Genomic DNA, 24,934 nt, shown 5'->3' on the forward strand with positions numbered 1-24,934 from the left:
TTCATTTTCTTTTTACAGTGAAGTTTTATGCATTGTACCATGAGAGTTTTAAGCACCTATTGTTCATATTGGTTTTAACTTTTGACTGGTGTTATCACAAAAATAATTTAGTCTTTAAATTTCCCATAGCCAGCAGTACCTGAGCCATTGTCCTGTTATTATATTTTAATGCCTGGATATGTTGGCATTATTAAAACATATTCACTCCTTAAAGAATTTTACTATAATTAGTAAGCTCATCTAGAAGATTTTTTTTCTCCTAGGAGATGATGATTGGCTCTGTAATTATCCCCTCTGTTTAGAAATGTAGCTAATCCATTATTTTTGATAAACAGCCAAACCTTTCATTTACTTGGTAAACGTGCATGATCACAGGTGCTGATAAAAACATCGAGCACTCTTTTTTCCAGGTTACTGTATGTCACCATTGGTGGGTAATTCTCAGTCCTCTCTGTTTTGGGTACTGTATCTGCTTTCCCTAGGACTATTCAGTTCTCTCACTGTCCCCTTCCCTATGTTTACTGTTGCGCCTACACAGAAAAAATATATTCATAATTTATAAAGAAATATATCATTAATAGAAGAAACAAAGGGTACTATAAATACCCTTCTACTCATTAAAATATAGCTTATATTCTATTACTTTATCCTTTTATAACTAGCTTTATCAACGACTTCTATTACCCTTTATTCTTAGAGTATTAGCATGCACATAGGACCTTTCACAGGTGTAATATATTCCAATCAACTACAATACAACTATTACATATTTGAAGCTCAGATTGCCACAGTCTGGCTCTGTGTGAGCCTTTGAAAGCCTCCTATTGTGTTGACATTCTTGAAAGCATCATTGCTCTCTGGCAACAACAACAGGATGTTCCAGACTCTCCTGATATTTTCCTGCCCTACATGTAGACACAACCTCCTTCCACAGAAACAAGAGTTCTTGCTCCTCATGGTAAAGAATAGTATTAGGTACTGTAGTCTGGATACTAGCAGAACACATGAAAGTGAATGTAGGGCAAAAGTACAGCTACTGCAGCTGTTGTTGGACTGTTTTTGGTAGTAATGGAGCTGGAAAATGACATGAATTCAAATTTATGTTTCTTATTTAGTATCTTGTACTGCTATGCCATATCTATGTTTTTTAAAACTGTACTGAATATGGTTTCATTGACCACTTACATTTTCTCCTATGTTAACAGCACACTAGAAGGGTAAGAGAAGGAGAGACTGATGAAGGCTGGACGCATTGGCCACTTCTTGTTAGTGGTTCAGGGTAAGAAATGTTGTTGTACTAAATCGTGAGTATCACACGAGAGTCGATCATTTATTCATTTAAACCCACTAAGTGCCAGGTTTTATACTAAGCTTTACTGATGATGGCTCTGCTCTATGCAATCTATAATCTGGCAGTGGAGGCATTCATGTAACTAGTAATTTTATAAATATTAACTGAAATAAACACTTTGAATGAAACATTCAGGGTATGTTGAGAATGTATTACAGGAGCACTTAATCTAGATCTGAGGATATTAGAGAGTTTTGATAGATGTGAGCAAGGAAAGGAAATGGCAGTTAGCATGTTGGTGGTAAAAACAGTGAACCATGATCAGAAGGAGCTCGCTGTATTTGGAGGCGTTAAGTGGCCCACCCAGAAATGAAATGGTAACCACTGAAGGTTTGTTATTCTTTAAGAAATAATTTCTTTTGCTTCCAAAGCTTTGTGAATTTACAAAAGAAGTCCATGTTTACAGATAGCATTCATTCATACTAAGAATGCAAAAGAGGTGAGAATCTGTGCCACCATGAATGGCAGCCATAACGTCAGGGTTTGCCAGCAAATATACATGGACCATTGTTTAAAATATGTTCCCCTAAACTTGTATAACTGCCTCAGAGATCCTGCAGTTATTACCCACAGTCTCACATTATGTATGTGGGTTGTTGGTGTGACCATTGGGCACTGGAATGATACAGAGGTTTCTCTGCAGTATGTTAATTTTTTCCCCAGGGTATCTTCTATGAAAGTGAAAATTTCAGCTTACTTTGTGAGGATAGAGATCATGGTTTTCTGGCATTCTCAGCTCCTCAGCATGCTGTCTGTGTGGAACAAGCACTTGATGCATGTCAGTTGATCCGTTGGTGTGCTGTAATGGCTTTTGACAACGGGTACCCTTTAAATGGTTGCTTCATTCTTAGGACCATACTTAGTGCTTTTTTGGTTTTTTCATTCTTAAAACTCAGGTTTTGCCACTGTATATTAAAAAATTACAGTCTGTGGTATGCAAGTTAGGGAGATGATGTCAAAGGAAGAGACTGTTCCAGGTGTGTAAAGGCCAGTGAAGTGTTAATAGAGTCTAAAAAGTAACCTGGCTTCCAGTGGATTGATCATCTAACAGAAGAATTACCTAAAATCTCTAAGTTTTAACTAGAAGGAGTTCATTAATGGATGGATCTTATCCCATCTCTCTGGAGTGGATCTGTAGCAAATATGGCAGGTGAAGATTTGAAGAAAGAGTGATGTGGAAGCATTGCTAGGAGTGCAAGAAATCTAAATGTACATTTATTTCCCCCTAAATGGGAGAGGAAGAGACAACTGCTAATCCTTTTCATTTTATGGTGAGTTAAAAGTTTTCTAAAATACTGTCTCCTATCACTCTTTGGATTTGTATCACAACTTTCTGAAGCGGTTCCCTCCTCTTTGTTTACTGTTGTGTCTAAACAGAAAAAGTATATATTCTTAATTTATAAAGAGATATGTTATTAATAGAAGAAACAAAGTTCTTATAGTAATACTCTTCTACTTATTAAAATATAGCATACATTCTATTGCTTTATCCTTTTACATCACAACTAACTTTATCAACACCCTATATTACCTTTGATCCTTTGAGTATCACTATGAACATAGGACCTTTCGTGGGTTTAATATATTCCAATTAACCACAATATAGCTATTACATATTTGAAGCTCAGATTGTCACAGTTTCACTTTGTATGCCCTTGAAAGCCTCTATGGTGTTGACATTTCTTAAAAGCATCATTGCTCTCTGGTGACAACAGAATGTTCTGGATTCTATTGATTTTTTTTCCTACTCTAGAAGTAGACACAATCTTCTTCTAAGGAAACAAGAATTCTTATTCCTGAAGTGGGCTGTTGGCAAGGGGTGGGGTTTGTGACTACCCATTTATCTGAAGAGTAAGGCATAGGAATTTATGTTCTTTGCCTAAGAGCACATAGTGTATCACCAATAAAACTGAGACTAGCATAGAACTCTATATAAACTCCAGAAAAGGCCTATATGATCACCTTATTAATTAAAATGGCTTGCTCTGACATCACACATTTCTGCCTCCCCTGCCTAATTTTTTTCTCCTAGTACTTACCACTTTTTAATATAGTATGTAAATTACCACTTAAGTTATTAATTAATTATGATTCTTCTCCTAGAATGTAAGCAGCACGAGGGAGGGAATTTTTGTCTGTTTTGTCTACCAGTGAAACCGAAGCATCTAGAACAGTGTCCCGGACATAGTGGGTGCTCGGTCAATATTTGTTGAGTGAATGCACGTGAGCTTTAACAGAAGTTTTCTGGAGCTGGACTCAGCTGGTCTTGTTGTTTCAGAAGCCATCCTGAAGTTTGACTTCTATTATGCCATTATATTGACATTATGAATTATTTATTTGGGGTAAAACATTGCTGGAATGTTGAATATCTTTTTTTTGTGTGTGTGACAGTCTCACTCCGTCACCTAAGCCGAGGGCAGTGGCACAATCTTGACTCACTGCAACCTCCTTCTCCCAGGTTCAAGCAAGTTTTGTATCTCAGCCTCCTGAGTAGCTGGCTAATTTTTGTATTTTTGGTGGAGACAGGGTTTTGCCATGTTGCTCAGGCTGGTCTGACCACCTCAATCCCATCGAGTGATCTGACCACCTCAGCCCCCCAAAGGGATTACATGCATAAGCCACTGTGCCTGGCCTGAATATCTTTATTATTATATCCAATGGAATCCTAAAAAAATGGGAGTATTGGGAAGCTAGTGGTTTCATGTTTTTTTCCTCAAAATAATTATATCATCAACTCAAGTGGCAGAGCTAGACATTTAATCTAGTCATAATTTTATACGCATGAGGGAACTGACTTAGCATGGTTAAGGAACTAGCCTAAAATTGTATTGCTATGTAGAGTAGAGCTGAAAGAATAGAATATTTAAATTTTTTTAATTTTGCAAGTTTAAGGATCCTTCCCAGCATTCTCTGATGGCCTGTATTAGAAGCCCATACCCACCCAATGCCTGCAGGGTTAGGGTTCTCTTAAGAGCAAGGGTGTTTCTGGAATGGGTAATGGTGAGGGTAGGAGGAGCAGGAATATGTATTGAGCCTCTCTCACAAAAGAATTTAAATGTATGACATTGATTTTGAGGTGATAAAACATTTAAAGTACTTATTTAAGTTTTATCTGTGGGACCAGTAAGGTGATTTTCCCATCATGTTCTCAGGGTACCATAAAACACATTTTTTTCCTGTTTAATTTTTTGTGTACATTTCTTAGCTGGGATGAATCATACATTAACGTTTGAGGCAAGGGTCTGTGTCTTCTAAATTTACTAATTCTTCACAGTGTCTGTTATATAAAACATTATCATACATCTTTGATATCCAGTGGTCATATGAAAATTGAACAACAGATAAAAAACATTTGCATAATGAGAACATTCATTGGTCCTGTTAGTAGTAAACATTTCAAAGGGAGTAATTAGAAAGAATTGCCCAGCATTGTCTTATCAACCTTTTCCACCCGAATGATTATAAAGGTAGACTAACATAGAGATGGGGAAAATTTCTTATTGGAACTTAATAGCCCTGCTTTTTCTCCTTTACCAGCATGGTATAAAGAAGACTCTTTGGCTCAGTTTTCTGAGGAAAACGATATTCTTTTGTGATTGGATATATTCCAGGAAGATAAACTCAACTCATGTAATGAAGAGTTATATATTCGGTTTCTCCCTTTAACAGATATTGCAATCAGCAGCTCTTTATACTTGCCAAATGTATTATTAGTTATGTCTAGCCCTTGTGATGGAGATAAACATTTCAGCGAATAAAACTTGTGGCATGCCCTAGTGGGAAATAAGTGCTGGAAAAGTTATAAATATGTTTTCATTTTAGTTTGTGGTGAAAAATAGACCTGCCAAATGTATAATGGTAGAATACAACAGAACTTTATTGCTTGTATATGCAAGAGTTTGAGATGGGTGTTTTTCCCTGGCAGGTGGGTTTCCTCTACACTGACCTGGGGACCCAGGCTCCTACCATCTAGTAGATCTGCCCCCCAACCAGGGCATCACTGCATTCACCTGCTGAAAGCGTGAGGGGGAATAGTGGGGGATTATATTCTTTTTTTTTTTTTTTAATGTCTGAGCCTGGAAACGGCACACAGCATTTTTGCTCATAGTCTGTTGATTAAAACTCAGTTGCATGGCAAAACCTGATCGTAAGGGATGGTGGGAAATATAGACTAGTCATGTGCCCAAGGAAAAGATGTAATGGATATTCTTCATGACTTTCCTTCCTCCTTCCCCTTTGCTTTCTTTTTAATTTTTATTTTGAGATAATTTTAGACTTTAGACTTGAAAGTTGCAAAGATATTCCCTGAATAACTTTCTTTCAGCTTCTCCTTATGTTAACATCCATGTAATGATAAAAGAATTTTCAAAACCTGGCACAATACTATAAACTATAGACCTTGCTTAGATTTCACTAGTTTTTCCTGTAATGTCATTTTTGTGTTCCAGAATCCAATTCATTTAATTGTCACATTTCCTTAGTCTCCTCCAATCTGTAATAGTTCTTGTCTTTCTGTTTTTTATAATCCTGTCACTTTTGAAGACTCAGTAATTACCGTTCAGTAGTTTTGTAAAAATGTCACTCAATTTGGGTTTGTTTGATATTTTCTCATGATTAGAGTGAAATTAAGCATTCTAGTGAAGGCTACCATAGACTGGAGGGGATTTGCCCTTCTCAATGCATCAAATCAGGGGTATGTGATGTCGATGTGTATTATAAGTGATGTTAACCTTGATAACTTGGCTAAGGTGGTGTCTTCCAGAATCCTCCACTATAAAAATCACTATTTTCCAGCAGGTGCAGTGGTTCACCAAAAGTGCCAGGCGCGGTGACCCTAAAGTGCCTGGAATCCCAGCATTTTGGGAGGCCGAGGTGAGATCACTGGAGCCCAGGAGTTCAAGACCAACCCAGGCAATATGGCAAGACCCTGTCTCTGCAAAAACTTTTTTAAAAATAAAATAAAATTATTATTTTACCTTGGCAATTATCAAATATTTGAGAGAAATACTTTAAGAACATGCAAATATTATTTACTGTTTACCTTTCAATCAGTAATTTTAGCACTTATCAAAGGATCTTGCTGCAGCAATTTATTACTGAGATAGTCTAACGATAATGTTCTGTTTCCTTCATTAAAAAATAAAGTTTTGGTGGATCTGAGAGTTATATAGATATTAAGAATTCTTGCCCTCCTTTGCATGTCCCCCATTTTGGAGATTAAAGTGACTATGATTTAAATGATGTTAAGCCATCACTTTATATATATATATGTGTGTATATATATATATATATATATATATATATATATATAGTTTTATTGCACTTTAGGTTCTGGGGTACATGTGCAGAACATGCAGGATTGTTGCATAGGCACATACATGGCAATGTGGTTTGCTGCCTCCATCCCCCCATCACTTATATCTGGCATTTCTCCCCATTTTATCCCTCCCTAACCTCCCTACCCCCTGCTGTCCCTCCCCTATTTCCCCCCAACAAACCCTAGCATGTGATGCTTCCCTCCCTGTGTTCCATGTGTTCTCATTGTTCAATACCTGCCTATGAGTGAGAACATGCAGTGTTTGATTTTCTGTTCTTGTGTCAGTTTGCTGAGAATGATGGTTTCCAGATTCATCCATGTCCCTGCAAAGGACACAAACTCATCGTTTTTTATGGCTTCCTAGTATTCCATGGTGTATATATGTTACATTTTCCTTGTCCAGTGTGTCATTAATGGGCATTTGGGTTGGTTCCAGGTCTTTGCTATTGTAAACAGTGCTGCAATGAACATATGTGTGCATGTGTCTTTTTTTTTTTTTTGAGACGGAGTTTCGCTCTTGTTACCCAGGCTGGAGTGCAATGGCACAATCTCGGCTCACCGCAACCTCCGCCCCCTGGGTTCAGGCAATTCTCCTGCCTCAGCCTCCTGAGTAGCTGGGATTACAGGCACGTGCCACCGTGCCCAGCTAATTTTTTGTAATTTTTTTTAGTAGAGACGGGGTTTCACCATGTTGACCAGGATGGTCTCGATCTCTTGACCTCATGATCCACCCGCCTCGGCCTCCTAAAGTGCTGGGATTACAGGCTTGAGCCACCGCGCCCGGCCGCATGTGTCTTTATAATAGAATGATTTATAATCCTTTGGATATATACCCAGTAATGGGATTGCTGGGTCAAATGGAATTTCTATTTCTAGGTCCTTGAGGAAGCGCCACACTGTCTTCCACAATGGTCGAACTCCCACCAACAATGTAAAAGTGTTCCTATTTCTCCACATCCTCTCCAGTATCTGTTGTGTACAGATTTTTTAATGATCGCCTTTCTAACTGGCGTGAGATGGTATCTTAATGTAGTTTTGATTTGCATTTCTCTAATGACCAGTGATGATGAGTATTTTTTCATATGTTTGTTGGTCTCATATATGTCTTCTTTTGAAAAGTGTCTATTCATGTCCTTTGTCCACTTTTGAATGGGTTTGTTTGTTTTTTTCTTGTAAATCTGTTTTAGTTCTTTGTAGATTCTGGATATTAGCCCGTTGTCAGATGGGTAGATTGCAAAACTTTTTTCTCATTCTGTTGGTTGTTGGTTCACTCTAATGATTGTTTCTTTTGCTATACAGAAGCTGTGGAGTTTAGTTAGATCCTATTTGTCTATTTTGGCTTTTTTGAAAGGATTTAAGGATAAGGGACACTGTCACAGCTTTGTAGTGCTTAGATATGGTGCAAATGGGAAGCTTGCTGAAATGGCAGTAAGAAAACTAGGGTTTCAGTTATAATTCTACTATTAGCTGAATGTAAGGAGCTGTTTTTACTCTAATTTTCTAATTTGTAAAATGAGAGTAATTCTATACATTGTCCAAAGTAATGTATAAGGATGTAGTACTTTGAATTACTAGGAAGGTTAATATCTGTTTTATGAATTTAGGGTATCCTTATTATACCAATTAAAATGTATTGAAGTGGCAAGCCTACTTGTGCTTATTTAAGAGGAACAAGGCTGACATTTATTGTACATTTACTGTGTGCAGGCCCAAGCTTTGAATCCATTAACTAATTTGATCCTCTTGGACTTTTCTGAGAGCAATGTTATTAGCCCCATCACATAGATGAAGAACTTGAGGCCCAGGGAGGCTAAATAACTTGCTCCAGGCCACACAGTCAATAAATGATGGGGAATTGAACCATGGTGGTCCAGCTCCAGCGTTTGGACTCTTTACTACTTCACTGTGCACTTGTGCCCTGGTTGCAGAATGGATGTTCATCTAGTACATGCTATTGTGGCCATACTAGCTAACTCCTTCTATTCATAAATGTTTAAGTTCTTAAATATTTAAGTAGTTAAATATTTTGTTAAAAATTTATATTTAACAAGGTTGTTAAATAGGTTGTTAAATATTTTGGGTATAAGCCTGGGCACTGGTAAATAAAAATATTCATATGCCCTAGTTATGTTTGAATTGAGCATGTATTCCATTTGAAAGTGTAAGTGAACCTGAGGAAATATTTTTGGTTTCTATGATTGGAAGCACAATAATTTAAACATTGAAGTGAAAACAGAAGTATTGGACGTGTATTTGTTAATTATTCTTCCCAATTTTGAGGCATTAGTCCATGTTTGTCCATGGCCACAACATAAAAGTAGTATGGCTCTTGTTTAAAGGTGATTATTAGGTGTGTGATTGGGTATGTTATAAGGAAATCTAAGTATGGTCACCAATTTCTATTATACACATCTGGCACTTGCTTGGTGATTTGGCTCCTATTGTAATATCTGGTTCAGTTTACAATTCTGCCTATTTTCTTCCCAGTCTGCCAAGCATTTTTTTAATGGTCTGAAGAACTCACTGCATTTCTGAGGTTTCTGTGAAATTTCTGTGAGGTTTCTCCCTTTATTGGTGGGAGTGTAGGAGTCCTCTGGACTATCCCACAGAATTACCTTTATGTGCATTAAAATGGTTTAAAAAACATTGCTGCTTTCAGCTGTACAGCTTCAATTCACCTTGAACCCTTTACATGTGTATTAAAGGCATGAAGTTTTGCCGGAAATAGAAGTTGTAGAAAAAGCTCTGACTGACAGTGGGTGAGCTGGGATTTTGTTTTGGCTCTGCCAGTGACTTATTCTGTTTCCTTGGGGAAAATACTTAGCCTCTTTGGGCTCCTTATCTGCAACGATCAAAATGACCTTATCCAGTTGCAGCTTTCTTTGATTCACTGCTTCAGTGAGTTTTAGTGTAGTTTAGTTAATGATTTGTTTGTCTTGCCATTTAAAGGAATGCTAAGCACAGCCCCCAGATAATGCTTATGACAGAAGGCTGCATTTTCACATTTCCAAGAAAGAACAGTAAATGGTGGTGTAAAATTTTTTTTGAAGATTCATATAGTACTGTTGTCTGATAAGACAAGAAAAAAAGTGGTCTCACTATATTTCATGGAGTCAAAAAGACCACTCATTTTAAAACATATCTCATTTTCAGAGATATTAAAATGTGGAAAAATATGTATTTTAGATTTGATCAAACATGGTAGGAAGGCCCCAAGGTCATCTCTCCATCACTTGATCATAGATTAACCTATTGCCTTTCTGGAGCCAAGGCTGCCTGACCTAGATGCGGTACATTCTTACCATATGGTCTGTCATACAGCTGCTTATAGACAAGCCAGAAATTTGGACTAGAATGTAATTGGCTAAGTGTGCCCACCTAGTGTGGCTATGTTGAGATTTGAAGGCTCAGCTCACAGTTGCAATTTCAATGAAGACTTGCCTTCTTAACTTTCTCAGATACAATCAGTCTTCTGTATACTCACAGGACCTTGTATATATTTCTACATAACACTTAGCACATTTTGTTGTAGTTATTTGCTTTCTTTTCTGTCTCTCCTTCTAAATTATGCACACTCAAAATTCTCTTAATGTTGTACAGTAGTGGCATACAGCCTGGAATATAGTAGGCACTCTTATCATGTTTATTAAAGGAGTAAAAGTAGGAAGGCAGGAAGGAAAGAAGGGAGGCTGATTGTTCTGAGGATTATAGTAGGGATTTTAGATTACTCAGCCACCATTCATCACTAGGAAAAAAATATGCAAAATGAATTTTCTGTAAAGATTAACTTTTAGGTAACAGGATGATTTCATAAAAGTATTAGGAAAATTACATTATTAAGAAATAAGACTGATCTGGGTAAAAAAAAGAAAAGTTTACTAGGCTAACCACCCCTATTAGATGTCAAAGAGAACCAATGTCATGGAAGAATATTTTGACAAAGTTGCTTTGCTCTAATACTAAACTGGCTTGTGATTTGAGGCAGTTACCATACCTCTCTATACCTCAGTTTCCTCATCTGTAAAATGGAAATAATCATAGCATCAGATAATCACTGTAAGAATGATATTACATAATGTTTGTAAAACACTCAGCACAGCACCTAGCACATAGTGAGAGAAGGAGATAAGTGTGAGTTATTGTTACTATCTCTGTATGTGTCATCAGTGGGCAAAGAGGTTAGGACAAAAGAAAGTGTCTTATAGGTTTTTCATTTGGCAATTCTTTCAAGGACTTTTTAAACCTAAGATTGTAATTGGATAGACAGTTTCCTTATTTCATGTCCTTCATGTTCAGCTCTTACTCCTTACTTAAAAATTCTCATTCTTCTTCTCTGGTATCTCCCAGTTTGCTAGAGCTATCTTTTCCTCTCCTCTCCTTTCTTTTTCAGTGAATTGCTTGTTCCTTTTTCCCAGTGGACAGCTCAGCATTTGAAATGTATGAAGATGCAAATAAATAGTTTGTCTATAGGGATGATAAACACTATCTCTAGAATGGTAATGTGGGGATTTATACCTTGTGATTAGTTCCCTCTAAGACCTTATGCAGAGCTCAGGCAAGAACCCCTTTTTAGATCAGCTCTTCTTAAGTGATCCTCTTCAGAAAGATAGCATCTCCTGCTCTGAACATTTTCTGATTTGCCCTCTCTCATAAACGCTAAACTCACACCCTATTTAGCTCTTCAGTGACCCAATTCTGTTTGAATTGTTGCTTATAGTATTAATAAGTGCTTTTGACTCAATGGTTGTTAGAACCAGGTAAAATATATGCCTCTTAACTGGGGCTTTCTACGGGCAGTGTCTTATTATGCTGATCATTGAACTGCAGACAAGTTAAAAGGGGAAACTTTTTTTTTACTTTTCATTTTTATTTTTGTTCAGCTTGTTTTTCATTGCCCTTCTTTTAACATTTGCTTTATCAATCTGGGGAGGCAGAATAATAATTTTTCCTCTCTTCTATTTAAAGGGATCCAGGGGGTTTTCAAACTCCAAGTTGTAATCCACTAGTCATGAAATCAATATAGTGGGTTTGAACTGACATTTAAAAATTAATACAATAACAAATATTGTTTGTGAAACTTTTGTTTCAGTAGTGTGTATGTATGTATGTGTGTGTATGTATATATGTACGTGTACTGGATCACAGTAGGAAATGTGTTTCTTAATGTGGATACAGTAAAAAAAAAGTTTGAGAAGCACTGATCAAGGCCATTGATTAAGGAAGAAATAGTAATGTCTAGCAAAGTGTTACCCTTAGTTATATAAAGTTATATGCTATCGTTTTCTTTTGAAAATGTAAATGTGAACTTAGAGGTGTGTGTAAATGTAAGGTTTTCTTTGAGAATGCTGGTTCATCAGTATTACATTTTAATGATCTGGCTGGGTGTTGTTATGAGCACTTATATAGTTCCAGCTACTTGGGAGGCTGAGGCAGAAGGATCTCTTGAGCCCAGGAGTCTGAGGTCAGCCTAGGCAACATAATGAGACCCCATCTCTAAAACAAAAAATATAATTAATTGATCCTGATTATAGGCCGTGATAATACTTTGATTTAGTGGAATAACAGGAATCAGGAGAAATTCTTTCTACATCTGCAATTACAGATAATAATGTGGCTTTCCGAAGACATATATGAGGCCAACAATCATATGAAAAAAATGCTCATCGTCACTGGTCATCAGAGAGATGCAAATCAAAACCACATTGAGATACCATCTCACGCCAGTTAGAATGGCGATAATTAAAAAATCTGGAGACAACAGATGCTGGAGAGGATGTGGAGAAAAAGGAACACTTTTACACTGTTGGTGGGAGTGTAAATTAGTTCAACCATTGTGGAAGACAGTGTGGCGATTCCTCAAGGCCTTAGAAATAGAAATTCCATTTGACCCAGCAATCCCATTACTGGGTATATATCCAAAAGACTATAAATCGTTCTACTATAAGGACACATGTACATGAATGTTCATTGCAGCACTGTTTACAATAGCAAAGACCTGGAATCAACCAAAATGCCCATTGATAATAGACTGGATTGGAAAAATGTGGCACATATACACCATGGAATATTATGCAGCAATCAGAAATGATGAGTTTGTGTCGTTTGTAGGGACATGGATGAATCTGGAGAACGTCATCCTCAGCAAACTGACACAAGAACAGAAAATGAAACACCGCATATTCTCACTCATAGGCGGGTGATGAAAAATGAGAACACATGGACACAGAAAGGGGAGTACTAAACACTGGGGTCTATTGGGGGGAAAAGGGGAGGGCCAGTGGGAGGGGGTGGTGGGGAGGGATAGCCTGGGGAGAAATGCCAAATGTGGGTGAAGGGGAGAAGGAAAGCAAAGCACACTGCCATGTGTGTTCCTACGCAACTGTCTTACATGCTCTGCTCATGTACCCCAAAACCTAAAATCCAATAACAAATTAAAAAAAAAAATGTGGCTTTCCACAAGTCATTGCTCCACCCTGGGCCTCAATTTCCTCATCAGGAAAATGAGACATAGAAGTTAAGCTAGAGGCCGGGCACGGTGGCTCAAGCCTGTAATCCCAGCACTTTGGGAGGCCGAGGCGGGTGGATCACGAGGTCAAGTGATCGAGACCATCCTGGTCAACATGGTGAAACCCCGTCTCTACTAAAAATACAAAAAATTAGCTGGGCACGGTGGCGCGTGCCTGTAATCCCAGCTACTCAGGAGGCTGAGACAGGAGAATTGCCTGAACCCAGGAGGCGGAGATTGCGGTGAGCCGAGATTGCGCCATTGCACTCCAGCTTGGGTAACAAGAGCGAAACTCCGTCTCAAAAAAAAAAAAAAAAAAAAGAAGTTAAGCTAGAATCTTTAGCATTCTTTATAATGCAGAATTTCTGTGTTTATATCTTAAGACGAGTTCCCCTTAAGACCGTTAACACAGAGCTCAAGAAAGACTCTTTAAGCCAGCTATAATTTTAAGAAATGTAGTTCCCTCTGCTCTGATTCAACATGAAATAATTAAAATATAAATTTTAAGTATACTTTAAAAATAGCCCTTTTCATCATGTTTGTCAGTCAATTTTAGTTGAAGTTAGTGTAAAGAAAAATTTAAGAACCGAGAAAGGAGGCAATATTTCTAACGCATCATGAGTAGAGAATAATGGCTTTCTAATTTTTCCTAGGGAAAGAAGAGGCTGTGGTCACAGGTAAGCATTTTCCTGGTGTGTCTCTTGATCTGCATCATTACCACAGCAGTAGGAGTGCGGATTCTCTCCTTGGGCTATATTAGCAACTCATGCAGACATTCATTTCAAAGCTGAAGCCTGGCCTCTGCAAGCAATGATTTCCATAGTATAAAAAGCTATTGATCCAGGATTTCAGTTTCTTTATTACTTACCTAAATCCAATGTATGAAACACACACATTAGGAAAAATAATTATTCCAATGGCAACTTTAAAACCACCTTTCCATTGCATGTTTGCCAAACTTTCTTCTCTATTGGACGGAGTGAACTGTGAGCCGGAAGGATGAAGGAAAGTGAGATATAGAGAAGAGGGGAGAGTTGTGTTGATGTTGGCCTCAGACAGAGATGTGCTTCAGTGAATAGTTCCATGTGTGACTAGAATAGAGAATTGCAGGTGGACAAATGGAAATTACTCCATTCTCTTGCCAACCTAGGTGTCTTTTTTTTATGTCTAACAGGATCTACACTGATAATGCTACATGTATTACTATTGCCATTCCTGGACTCTTACAGACCTATTCCTCCTCTTCCTTTCTAGGACTCCAAAATTCAGCTCACCACCATTGATTGCCTTTTCCCTTTTTCCTCCTTCTTACTCTATAGGTCATGGTGGCCTCATGCTCCTTAGGAGATGGACTCCATGCTTATGGTGGCTCATTTATGGTTTTCCAGGTGTTTGAATTCCTTGGTGGTACAATCTGGTGGGCTCGGTACAGGAACAATGTCAAAGATGATCTCAGCAATGAAGAAGAGGCCTTTGGCACCAGCTTGAACAGTCGGAGATCACAAATGACATTAGGGACCCTTAGGATAAAAAGCAATGGCCTCCGGGCCCTTCATTGGTACTTCAATGCCAATGAACATGGCTGTTGTGCTCAGGTATAACTGGTTTGCCCACACTCTGCTCTTGAGCATCTGTGTTGTTTGTCCTGGAGAATATGATTTTAGTTGTTGCAAAACCTGCTTAACTAAGAGATAGACAAATATTTAGGTTTCGGCTATATGACTAGATTAGTTAGCCTTGAAGCATTGGTCTGTTTGTTTAAATTATTTTTGGCATCACTTTGAACTCTTTTCTTCAGTATGAAATCATTTTTCACACACTATTAAAATAAGATCACTGTTTAGTCCTCTGAGCCAAAGCTAAAACTGGCAGCTCTGATCTAATGATCAAAGAAATAGCAGCTTTTCTCTAAGGAAAATAACAGCAACCAGAATAACAAATGAGTTTGCTGTGTTCAGCCTGGAGTCTCTAAGATCAGGCCAACTGGATGCCCTTTTGTGGTTCAGACTTTTCAGAATGTTCTTGAAGTCTAGTGAAATAGAGATAGCTGGAGGCAAAATGAGTGTCCTTACTTGAATTTAAAATAATTCATTAATTCCCAAAAGTATTTATTGGTTTCCTTCTGCATTCCAGACACTGGGAAGCAGTAGTGACTAAGCCCTCACAGAACTTTCAGAGTTTGGTCTTAACCTGGTGATTTAGTTAAAGATGCATAGCCAATTTTACATGATATTTTTGTTGTAGTTCATAAAGCCCTCTTTTTTATTCTTGGAAAATGCATTCAATTTTAGAGTTTATGACAGAAAGAGAGATTTGAGTTTCCTTTATATGAGACCAAACTCTTCTTTTTTTCTCATATGAGAATAGGAGCTCAGAGAAATGAGGTGGTTTTTCTAAAGATAAATTGTGGTCATTGGATTCACTGGGACACAGCTCATGTTTTCTGACTTCTTTTTCCACATAAACAAAATATGTAAAAGAGAATAATCTTTAAAAAAGATTTGTTTTCATGGCTTTGACTGAGCAGTGGCAGAGCAGTAGGAAAAAAGGCAGCTCAGTAGACTTTCCTGGAGGAGGACCCCTAAAAACAAACTCCAAGCTAGGGAGATTGGTCTGGAGCATTCTCTAGTAGAAAACAGGCCCTGGGACTCAGCTCAGCCTGAGGAGGTTGTTCAGGCAGTTCTGAGAGTTTATAATGTGAGCTAGATGGAGTTGAATATTCTCTAGATACCCAGATAATTGTGGGATTACTGTTTCTCACAATCATGATAAGAAACCACGCAATAGCATGTGAAGAAGTCCCTCTACTGCACTTGTCCAGGGAGATTGCTTCTGCTTCTGAGTGTCTTTATGGAAGATTTTCAAGGAACCCTGAGAGTAGGGTGGGCAAGCTGGCTGGTGTGCCTGGCTTCACTATGAAGATCACATTGACTCCTATGTTATCTCTGCTCTGTATCTGGAGTAATAGGTGCCCTGATATGAATAGGTACATATTTGTTGCTCCTTGCTTGTGGATGAAGAGTGAACTCTTTAGAGGGTCACTTTTCCCCTGCATCATTAATACCCATCTGGATTTGAGTTATACATGTCTGTATAGACAGAACAAAGACTTCTTTTTCATCCACCCCTATTACTGCTCCACTATGTGACCATGAGTCTCTGTTAAAACAGAAATAATGGTATCTTCTCTGCCTACCTCAGAGGGTAATACTGAGGAACAGATTAGAGAATGAGAAAGTATAGAATTTTATATAAGCAGAACCAAAATATGGTTTAGTATTCATAAGAAATATAGACTTTGGAGCCAGACTGCTTAGGTCCAAATCTTGGCTTTTCCATTGGCTAGCTAAGTAATCTTAGAAAAATATATTCTTTCCAAAGTTTTCTCTTTTGTAAAATAGTCATGATAATATTATCGTGCTTCATAGGATTGACATAAGAAATAATCAAGTTGAATCAAGTAAAGTGATCAGATGAATACCTGACATATAATAAAGGCACTACAAGTTAGCTGTTATTACTAAAATTGTATGTAGACTTTTTCTTATATGGAAAACACACACATATCTGTATGCATACATACACACAAACACATGCATTCGTACCTGTACAACCAACTAAGAACGTGCACACATTGTACCCAAGTGGCTTCAGTCTTTTTAAACTTTAAAACATGCAGTCTTTGTCTTTGTTTTGTTTTTTTGAGACAGAGTTTCACTCTTGTTACCCAGGCTGGAGTGCAATGGTGCGATCTCCACTCACTGCAACCTTTGCCTACCCAGTTCAAGCTATTCTCCTGCTTCAGCCTCCCAAGTAGGTGGGATTACAGGCATGTGCCACCATGCCCAACTAATTTTGTATTTGTAGTAGAGACGGGGTTTCACCATGCTGGCCAGGCTGCTCTCAAACTCCTGACCTTATGTAATCTGCCTGCCTTGGCCTCCCAAATTGTAAAACATGCAGTCTTACTAGAAGGTGATATTGCCCCCCAGAGGGCAACAACTGGTTATTGAAGAAGACAAAAGTCTTACCATTTTATGCATAAAGAATAGATATACGTAGAGTATATAAACAATAGAGGTATACAGTATACTGATGCACAGTATTGAGTGGTATTAAAATTGCCTAGGGTGGTGATAGACAAGTCTAAAAGCATATCTTAGAGGGAAGGTAATGAAAAGATGTTGAGAAACATTGCTCCAAAATGATGTTGGTTAGTTTTTCTGTTTATATTTTAGGGAACAGCATAGATCGGGGTGGTTGATGATGATGGTGGAGTAATTACCACATACAATGTTGCAGCTGGCCAAGTAATCGTCTTCCCTAAAAATATACTATACTGGATAAAGAATGTGGGGAATGAAGACTGTTTCTTCTTGCTCTTCTTTTCCATACATGATGAACTTCGGACCTTGGATGTTGATGATGTATTTTTTTCTGCAACTGAGTCATTGCTTCCAGGTCACTTAAGGTAGGAACCATATCTGAAAACACATATCACCCTGAAGGTATGTATTACATGGGCACAAAAAGGGCATGAGTGTTTGTAACTCTAGGGCAGCAGTTAGCTAAGTCCAGGGGAAATTGACTAATAGGTATATATTATAATATATAATATATAATAACAGTTGGATAAAGTACATCTTATATTTCTCCTAATGACAAAATCTTGTTGAAACTGAGTTGTTTTATTTTCTTTTATGAAAGTTTTCCATAGGGAACTATAATGTATTGGCAGAAAGATTACAATATAATTAACAGAAAATTTGCTATAATTTGTATTTCTGAAGAGTCATCAAGTCACCCATTCTTTCTGTGGGAAGAAGTTTGCTATAGATAATGTAATCATGTTTTCTTAATTTCATACAGAGGAGCACATACTTTTCCTAAAGAATTGTAGTTACAGTATCACTGGGGAGTGCTCACTGATAGTGCTGGTTGCAGAAGGTAAGGTCTTGATTCAGACAGTGCATCGACTGTTGGTGAAGAGAATTGGTGATGGCTTATGATTGGCAAGTGGAGGGAAGTAAGCTTAGAAATTTATATCATGAGCAAGCTTAGAAAATTTATATAGTGGTAAACTTAGACATTTATATAGTAAGTTTTTGAGATCTACCTTTAGTGGATCCTAGGCTAATGCTATGGGGAGAAGTAGAAGAAATGAGTCATTAAGTAGAGTATTGGCAAGTATGGGAAGCAGTGTGTACATTTCCAGGAGTTTATTTAAAAAAAAAAACCAACACAATTAAACCCCAAATACATTGAAAACAATGGGGATTTTCATAAATATCAGAAGCCTTAGGCTAATTAAGTTCAGCTCTTCTGACTAGGACATGAAAACCACACTGGTGCTAATGCTACTCTATCCTCAGCTACCAAACCTTCTATTACTAAAGTTTGTAGAATGTTTCATAAATATATTGTGTGGTTCCTTATGTATTTCAGCATGTAGGTGGAGTTAATTTCATTAGAACATTTCATAATCAAAAATAAGATCAAGGGGTCAATGTTTCTTCCAACTTGGCAGAACTCGTTATGAAAGCTAGTTATATGCAGTCCAGGCAGCCTTGTGTGGAGATTTTCTTTGACATTAAAGGTATAGTACATTATTTTGTGAAGACTTTAGTTAATTATTTATATATATAATAATATATGTCTATTTGATTGACATGTGCTTTTTTAAGGTGGGCCATAGTCAAGAGGAATTTGAAAAAAACACACTTCTCAACAGAGTAGGAAATTTAAGAAGAGGCCTGGAGGCAAAAGAGAATATGACACAGGATTCCAAAGTATGAGGGGTGTATTGGCACCCAGGGGTTCTGCAAGAGAAGCTGGAATGGAGGAGGAATCCAATCATGCAGGTTTTGGAAGCTGTGCCAATGAGTTTCTACAGTAAATTGATTGAAAAGAGGAGCAATTGAGGGTTTTTAAATAAGAGAGCGACAAATTTATTTTGCTTTTTAAAGTGATGACCACTTTGGCTGAATTGTAGAGAATGGATTAGAAGGGGCTAGTGGGAGTCAGGGAAATGAGTCAGGGGGACTTTTGAAGTCCTTCCAGTAGGGACAAACTGCATTACAGCAGTTATGAGAGGGAAAGAATTGGTGTAAAGCAAATAATTTAGAGGTAAAGCAGACAGGACGTGATCACTGACTGACCTGAAGGGTAAGGTAGAGATTGGTGTTTAGGATGACTCAAGTTTTCTAGTCAGGTGCCATATAAGAGTTTATTCTAAAGACGACACTCTATGTTAGAAACGTCAAGATAAATTAGAACGTAGGCTAATATCTGGCTGTATTAGGTTACTACCTTGGGAGCCCATGCAATGTGGTGTCAGCCATTCCTGCTACAGAACTTTTCTGTGAATATAGAAGAGCTATGTACTTTAATGGGACTAAATTTGGCTTTCTATCAAAGTACTATTTTGAAGTACTTTATCTTATTTTATTGTTAAACTTCATCTGACTTAGGCTTAAAAAAATTAGTTTCCAAGAGGAATAATACAAAAAGTACAATATTGGAAAAATGGAAGTAAATTAAGAAACAATGAAAAAAATTTAGTAAGTTCCTGAGTCAGGTAATTGAGAACATTGTTTTGATGAGCATTAGGATGGATAAAATGTGAGATTTAAATTGAATTCAGAAATCTTTTGGACAAAAGAAAAAGGAAAGATCCAGTCAAACATTGGTTGACTTGATCATTGTAATGGTTACTTGAGGCTTCAATGTGGATTTAGGAACTAAACTTCTCTGGTATAGACAGTCATATTAATGAAAAGACTGGATGCCTGTGAGAGTTCCTTTTTTATTTTTTATTTTTATTTGTTTTTAAATGCTCAACCGGTTATATTATCTCATTGCGGTGTCAGATTCTCTGGGTTCAAATCCAAATTTTGCCATTTCTTAGCTGTGAGAACCTAGGTAAATTCCTCGACCAACTTGGATTTTAATTCCATCATGTGTAAGATGGGGAGAATAATACCACGGACCTTATAAGATTTGTTGTGAGGAAGCAGCGACATAATAAACTTAAAAGACATAGAAAATTGCATATTCTTGGTGAGGGCTACATAAATATTAATTTTTATTATGATTGTATGAATTGCTAAGTTGCTGAGTAGGATGTTGGCTAATGGGTTTCTTTTCCCTTTTACATTTTTAAGCATCAGAATGCCCTCACTTGGACTACATTCAGAAATTATAACAGAATTATAATGGATTATAACAGCCACATTTTTATTTTAATGCAAATGAAATGCACTATGTGTTAAGTGGATGTAGAAAGGTAATTTATCTCTAAACATTTTTTTGGGGAGATTTACTTTTTAATGTAGAAACAAGCAAATGAGAGGTATTTTTCATTTTGCTTTAGTTGTTACAACAAAAAGGACTCAGTCCTAACGGCTTTCTGGGCATAGTTGCTACAGAGAAAACCATGAAGATCCTACTAGGTAGCTTCTGAGTTTCATGAGACAGAAAGATTCAAGATGTGCATGAGAAGAGGCTAAGAATATTTCAGAAGTGGTAAAGATGTTATCATGATGATGGAGAGTAGGTTTTCAGTTTTACATCTTCAGGTAATGCATAGTGGAAGGTGCCGCCCTTGGGTGAGTGTGAAGTAACAGATTGCCTCTCAGTGTAATGTGAGTGTGGGTAGCTGGGGAGACATGGAGCTTCAGTAGGGTGGCTGTACATTCCAGTTTGTCTAGGGTACCCCTGATATATACTTGTCTTGGCGAAGTTATTGATCACCCTCTTTAACTTTCCAGAAAACTTGGTTTGGATGATCAATTATATGGGTACCCTAAGAGAAGCCAAGCTGTGTAGTATGTTTCTATAATGATTTGACTGTGGTTCCTCCAGAGTTTCATGGAGTTCCATGGGGAAATCAACAATAGTATATACAGATGAAATGGGTTTCTCTAGCCTTACCTTTCTTCATCTTGAAAGAAAGAACTAAAACCGGACTGGAACTTACTCATTATGTTACCATAGCAAAAGTCTTGTTTTATGTTTTTAGAAGTGAAAGCTTTAATAAATTGGAAAAGGGCATTGTGATTTTTCACAAATTATATTTCAAGGATTAGACTTCATTTTGTTTTGTGTGTGAGCATTTGTGTACAAATTTAGTCTTTAACTTTTTTAAGGAAGATTGTTAGGATGCTGCTATTCTAGAAGGATGACTTTTCCCAAGCAGAGGAAGCAAAGGGAGGCATGGGGGTGGTAAAACACTGAAATGTAAATCTTCTGCCTGTTGTGTCAGGGAACATCATTTGTAACCCTTAATTAGAACACAGTGATTGATGCCCTTTTTCATGATGCTCTATGTATTGAACTCACTCATACATTTTAAGGAGCATTTACTTTAATATCTTTTCATTTTTGTGGGGCTAGGAGATTTTATGTGAAAGATGACCTCTACCTTCCCCACTTTCTCTTACTAAGAAGTTCCTGTATAATCATGTGCTTTTATTCATCTGTTCTTCACTAATAATACTTATTCTTAATGAATATGTGATTGAATAATGAATTGGATTTTCTGATGGTATCTATATAATTGATCATCTAAACTAGGCTCTCTGGACAGTCAAGAGGTATGATCAATAATTTCACCAAGACAACAAGTATACATTGTATTTGCTTAAAGTTAAGTAAACAGTATTTTCTTCCCTTAGGTAGGCACTATTGGCACTTAGGGTACAATAGAATTCAACATTCATATTGGAGATGTGATATTTTTCACTGTTAGAACCCAGCACTACATTAAAAGCACATGTGATTAGGATTTGCTTTTTATTCTTGCCTTCAAACCTGAAGACCAGGTGAGAATAAGCCAGTTAGAGAGAGATTGCCAAGTGTCAGTGTTCTTCATAATATTCTGCTAAGCAATGTGTCTGGACCAAAGGGAGCCCTCATTAAATGTCTATTAAATGAATAAATTAATAAACTGGATGAATCAACATGTGAACAGGAGAATTAAATAGTCTTCTCATTTCTTTATAAAGGGATCCAATATATCACATTCTGTCTTAATGTTCCAAATTTGGAACCCAGAAAAAGGATCAAAATGTCAATATATACAGATCTATGAAATCACTTTTATTAGTAATAAGTCAAGTTTTAGAGAATGTACTAATATTGTGGGCAGGTGGTTTCCAGATAGTGGTCCCCAGAATTGGATAGACCTCCCCATGTTGAGGCAGGTTTTTGTATACCTTATGGCATAAAGTAAAAGAGCATACTCTTGGAAGGTTTGCTAGCTCCCAAGGAAAAAGGGGTAGGAGATGAAGTGAGCATGCCCAACTTTTTCTTTTCAAGTGTACTTGAGGGGGGAAACTCATGGGGAGAGGAAAAAAAAGAGAAATGGAGTTTCTTCTATATGAAGAGAAACTTCAGGAATAGTGAAGTATCATTTCTTCCCTTTCATTCTTTATTTTAAGAAATCTATGATGACCTGTGTATACAAAACATAGACTAAGGTAAATTGTTCACTGCACTAAATACTTATTTGCTTTAAAAAAAATCACCCCATAGGCTCCTTAATTAGATGAAATAATAGGTTTGAGAGACAAGGATTTACTGTGGAATTTAGATTTGAAAAATCCTTAGGACGAGGTTGCCTTTTGAGACTGGGTGGGAAGTAAAACAGTCTGATTTGGGATCCCTGGGGTGAGTCCAGGAATAGACAGGCATTTCTCTTGGCTGTGGTTCTTCCTACAAGGAGAACCACCATGGCCTCCAGGGAGGAGCACAGATGAATTCTGCAGTCTCTTCAACAGGGCCTAAGACCAAAAGTGCATCTGATCTTGGTAATACTCATTTTCCAGAATGATGCCCTCCCTTCCTTGAGGGAGACTGGCAAATTATAGCCCTCGGGTCTTAAAACCTTCCTGAGTCTACCTGGTGAGAGGTTTATGGAGAGTTGTATGAGAAAGAGTGGAACTTTGGCTGTAGATGTTGTTGGCAGGGGATGGTGGGGAGGAGGGATTCTGGTGACCCCTAATTTTGGTGTGGGTCTCACTGCTACTGCTGCCCTCTTGGTCATCATTCTCAATGGCCATTATAAGAACAAATCATAAAGCAAAATCAGATCAAATAAAATCTAAATAAGAAATGAAAGGAAAACTCAAAGAGAGCAAGTTAAAGTTTAAAAAGGAGAGAATAAAAGAGAATTGAAAAATGAATAGAATAAAAAGGTTATGTATGTGCAAAATATGACAACGGTAAAATGTTACAAATCGAAATTAATATAGAGGTAAAATAAACAAGATTTAATGTGACATGAAAGGCTAATACCAATAAATTAAAGCTTAAAAATACAAAAGTAAGATAAAAATGACAATTGAAAACCATTAAATACAAAACCCGAATTACAGATTACAAATCTTTTAAAAAGAGAAGTGAAATAGGGAGTTTTCGAATGAAAGAAAACAAGAAGTGATTTACAACAGGAAAGAAATAATTGAATCAGAATTTGGGGGTAGAAGTAATTTTTTCACTCCTCACCTACCCTCAGGAATGTCTGATTTTCACCTTGATGGAGGATAGTACCCCTCGCCCCCCATCAGAGTAAGTGATGGGAAATGCCTCTGATGGGGATGTGTTTGGCATAAGGAGTGTGGAGGGAAAAAGGAGGTAGGAAGCATAGGCAGGCAGAGAGAGAGAGAAAGGGAACATAGAAACACAGAGAGAGTCACACACATACAGAGGGACAGAGGAAAATAGAGATAGATATATGGAGAGACACACAGAGGACGAGACACATATACACGCAGACATACAGCTTTAAATAAAGAGAAAGACAGAGAAGCAGACATGCAAAGAGTGACACAAAGAGAGAGAAACAACACAGTCATACACAAATAGGAGACACAAAATCATGCACACAGAGAGGGACAGAGACCTGAAGAGAGACAGAGAGATTGAAGGAAAGACACACAGACACACACATGCCCACATACAGACAGACCTGTACCCAGGAGAAAGACAGACACACACAAGGACAGACCTACACAAAGACAAACACACACAAACATAGACACATGCAGACAAGAGAGATTCAGAGGCAGATGTGCATAGAGGTATGCACAGATAGACACAGTGAGAAAGGTAGATGTGCATGCATGCGCGTGTGCACACACACACAGAAATTGAGAGGCAGACTGAGAAAGAGGAATGTCAGAGAAGAGTGGGGGGGGGGAAGAGAGAGAAGGACAGCAACAGCCATATAGGGGATAAAGGCAGACACAGAGCATCAGGCCCAGTCCACTGGACATCCAGGCCTGGCAGATGGTGATTACTAGCCCCAGCAGAAAGAGACCATCTGGGCATGGAGTTCTCAGAAGCCGTTTTGTCTCTAGGCCCAGCTCATGGGAAGACAGATGGTCCTGCTCCATCCTTAAGGAGAATCACCTCCCAGTAGGACAGAGGTTCCTTCTAAAAAAGTTTCAGATGCTTCAGCCCCTCTAGTCATCAGACTTTCCCTACCACACAGAGTTGAAAAGGTGAGCGCTCCATGGCAAAGTAAGACTAGTATACAAGGTGACCATTAGCAGAAGGTCAGCTGTGCAGGTTGCCATGTACCGTGAGGTACTACAAATGCCTCGACAGCTGTAAGATCTCTGCAGGGATCTGAGTAGTTAGATGCTGACATACCTTCTTTTGGTTTACACTATCAGCTGCAAACCCTTGACATGGATGATTATATCCAGGCTACAGCTGACCACATCTTGGCCCAGCTTTTCTTCAGGAAGCAAAATGA

General features: G+C 37.8%; 1 long non-coding RNA gene and 1 pseudogene across 2 annotated transcripts in view; both read left to right on the forward strand.

The window, feature by feature from the left end:
* Positions 1-18,968, forward strand: part of LOC144578845 (uncharacterized) — a 42,350-nt pseudogene extending 23,382 nt beyond the window's left edge. The window contains exons 2-8 of the transcript XR_013525269.1: positions 1,206-2,622; positions 6,146-6,223; positions 13,827-13,850; positions 14,562-14,768; positions 17,412-17,644; positions 18,619-18,774; positions 18,858-18,968. The product of XR_013525269.1 is annotated as an uncharacterized LOC144578845 (transcript). The remainder of the gene's footprint in view (positions 1-1,205; positions 2,623-6,145; positions 6,224-13,826; positions 13,851-14,561; positions 14,769-17,411; positions 17,645-18,618; positions 18,775-18,857) is intronic.
* A 54-nt stretch (positions 18,969-19,022) lies between these two features.
* LOC144579068 (uncharacterized) lies at positions 19,023-24,527 on the forward strand. The gene is made up of 3 exons (XR_013525921.1): positions 19,023-19,034; positions 20,337-20,458; positions 20,546-24,527. It is a non-coding gene; the product is annotated as an uncharacterized LOC144579068 (long non-coding RNA).
* Positions 24,528-24,934: the final 407 nt, after the last annotated feature.

This window comes from Callithrix jacchus, chromosome 13 (assembly GCF_049354715.1).
Source record: "Callithrix jacchus isolate 240 chromosome 13, calJac240_pri, whole genome shotgun sequence".
Taxonomy (NCBI): domain Eukaryota; kingdom Metazoa; phylum Chordata; class Mammalia; order Primates; family Cebidae; genus Callithrix; species Callithrix jacchus.